The following is a 3,264-nucleotide window of genomic DNA, read 5'->3' as shown; positions in this document are numbered from 1 at the left end:
TGGTAAGCTCCATCTTTATGCTAACTCACTCAGATCAAAAGTGAGTTTGCTTTTCTTTTGAGGAGGGGCTGAAGTATAACCACTTGCAGAGGAACTTCTAGCTTCAGAGTTAATAGCCCCCCCTCCCCCTAAAAAAAGAAGCCTTTCTTTTTCTTGGATTAAGCTGGGCACCATCATCAGAATTAATGTTACTATTTATTCCTTCAGAAACCTCTTGAGCAAACTCCCCCTCACAACAAGAACTACGATAGATAACGTTTAATGGAACAACCGAAATAACAGCTTGTTGCATGAAACCATGATCCAGAAACCCTTCATAGTAATCAATTTCTGACTGGTCACCAACGTCTGGAATAGGTTGATCAAAAGCAACATCATCATCAGAAGTATCATTAACATCAGTCGGCTCTAGAGGATCAGTAAAACGTTTAGGATTTTAAACGTACGACTACGATATTAGAACTAACATGTAAAACGTTTCGGAGTGATAAAGACGGTTTAAACGACTATCCTAAATAAAGATCTAAATTCACCTTATTCGGTGTATAGATCAAAATGGCAAGAACCCGCAGTGGAGCCGGGAATGCAAATGGGAACAGAAACCAACCCCCAGTGATTGAGGAAATACCGGTTGTGGTAGCCGCTGCTGAGCCAATAACGATGGCCGGAGTGCAAGCGATGATCCAGGCGATGTTGGATCGTCAAATGGAGGAAACCAGACGTTTGCTCCAACAAAATCGAGAGGAAGCGACCATACAGATCGAAAAGCCCGAGTTGAACGAAGGGCAGACTGAGGAGGGGAACTACAGTGGAACCGTTGGTCAAGTCAACCCATCAATAGTTCGACAAAACAACCAAGATGACGAAGTCGAAAGGAATGGATGCAAGTACAAGGATTTTCTGACTTGCAAGCCATCGACGTTCACTGGAAAGGAAGATCCAATCGGGGTCATGGATTGGATCTCGGAGATGGAGTTAGCCTTCATGACGTGCGGTTGCAGAGGAAAACTACAGACCACGTTTGCAGTGCGTCAGTTCCGAGGAGGCGCTGTGCGTTGGTGGAATACCCTGGGGAAGACTTTGAGCCCCAATGAGCCCCTGCAACTAACCTGGGCAGAATTTTTGGTGCAGTTCAAACGTAAGTACTGCTCAGCTCAAAACTTGCTCGAGCTAGAGAACCAGTTCCTGACCCTGAAGAAGGGAATCATGTCAATCGATGAATACACGAACAACTTCACAGAAAAGATGGAGTTTGCCGTGCGTCTTGTTCAGGATGAGCTGACGAAAATTGATAAGTACGCAAAGGGACTTCCATGGGAGTACGCGGTGCCAGTGCGTCAGGCACATACTCTAGAGGCAGCTATCTGAGCTGCCAAGTCTGTGGAGGATATGATTAAGGGAAGAGCTGCCAGCAAGGTTGAGGTTGGCGAGAAGAGGAAATTTGAAGGGTCTGCTAAACCCAACAAAAAGAAGGGCAAGTTCGGTTCAAAGAAGCTCGGGGGAGGAGGAAATGAAGCAAAATGGTGCGAGAAGTGCAAGAAGAAGCACTCGGGAAAATGTAGCGAAGAAGTAACCTGCTACAAGTGTGGGAAAACAGGGAACTATGCAAATGAGTGCACCATCAACAAAAGGGTGTGCTACGAGTGTCGTGAAGAAGGGCACATTGCTAAGGACTGCCCAAAGAAGAAAGATGCGGCAAAGCCCAACATTCCACCAAAGCCGAAGGCGAGAGCCTTCCAGATGACGCTCGAGGCTGCGAAGGAGGCAGTAGACGTCGCTTCAGGTACCTTTCTTGTAAATGGCTTGCCTGCGAATATACTATTTGATTCCGGAGCCAACTACTCCTTTGTATCGCATAAATTTGGTGGGAAATTAGCATTGCCTGTAGAAAAACTTGATAATGCCCTGATTGTAGAAGTTGCCAGTGGCAAGTTCGTACCTGTTAGTAATCGTATTAAGAACGTAGTCATCGACCTAAATGGAAATGAATTCCACGAAGAGTTGTTGCCCATAGAGTTAAACGGTTTCGACATCGTTTTGGGGATGGATTGGCTTAGCGCCAACGATGCCGAGATATTATGCCGGAAGAAGATAGTTAGGGTAAATCCCCCTGGAAAGGAGTCATTTATGGTGTACGGGGACAAACGTAGAGTGAATTATGGAATCATCTCCCTGATGAAAGCCAGAAAATGTTTATCCAAAGGATGTGCATCATATTTGGCATTTGTGATTGATTCTAAGAAGGAAAAGAAGGAGGTGCAGAATATACCGGTCGTATGTGATTATCCGGAAGTCTTTCCCGAAGATCTTCCCGGATTACCACCTGATAGGCAAGTGGAGTTTCGGATAGACTTGTTACCAGGTACAACACCGATAGCAAAGGCACCTTACTGATTAGCACCGACAGAGATGAAGGAGCTTATGACGCAACTTCAGGAGATGTTGGACAACGGTTTCATTCGACCTAGTTCATCACCCTGGGGAGCTCCGGTGCTATTCGTAAAGAAGAAAGACGGAAGCATGCGAATGTGCATAGACTACAGAGAGCTAAACAAGGCAACGATAAAGAATAAGTATCCATTGCCGAGGATTGATGACCTATTCGATCAGCTGCAAGGTTCGAGCTACTTCTCAAAGATCGATCTTAGGTCTGGATATCATCAGCTGAAGGTGAGAGAGCAGGATATCGAGAAGACTGCGTTCAGAACGAGATATGGACACTACGAGTTCTTGGTTATGTCGTTTGGACTAACCAATGCTCTAGCAGCATTCGTGGATTTGATGAACAGGGTTTGTAAACCATTCCTCGATAAATCTGTGATAGTGTTCATAGATGACATTCTCATCTACTTGAAAAGCCAGGAGGAGCATGGCAATCATCTACGAGAAGTGTTGGAAGTCTTGAAGAAGGAGAAACTATATGCAAAGTTCTCCAAGTGTGATTTTTGGATCCGAGAAGTCCAGTTCTTGGGTCATGTGGTTAACCAAGAAGGGATAATGGTTGACCCAGCAAAAATCGAAGCTGTAATGACGTGGGAACGGCCAAAGAGTCCCACAGAGATTCGAAGCTTTCTTGGATTAGCTGGATATTACCGATGATTTATCCAAGGCTTTTCTTCGATAGCTGCTCCATTGACTGCTTTGACCCATAAAGGAGCTACATATACATGGAGTGAGAAGCACGAAGAAGCATTCGAGAAGCTAAAGAAGAAATTATGTGAAGCACCGATTCTTTCTCTACCCGATGGAGTTGAAGACTTCGCG

Source organism: Lactuca virosa, chromosome 5, assembly GCF_052849685.1.
Source record: "Lactuca virosa cultivar CGN04683 chromosome 5, Lactuca_virosa_CGN04683_v6, whole genome shotgun sequence".
In the NCBI taxonomy this organism is placed as follows: domain Eukaryota; kingdom Viridiplantae; phylum Streptophyta; class Magnoliopsida; order Asterales; family Asteraceae; genus Lactuca; species Lactuca virosa.
The sequence above is the reverse complement of the archived record's forward strand: the minus strand, read 5'-3'. Positions refer to the sequence as shown.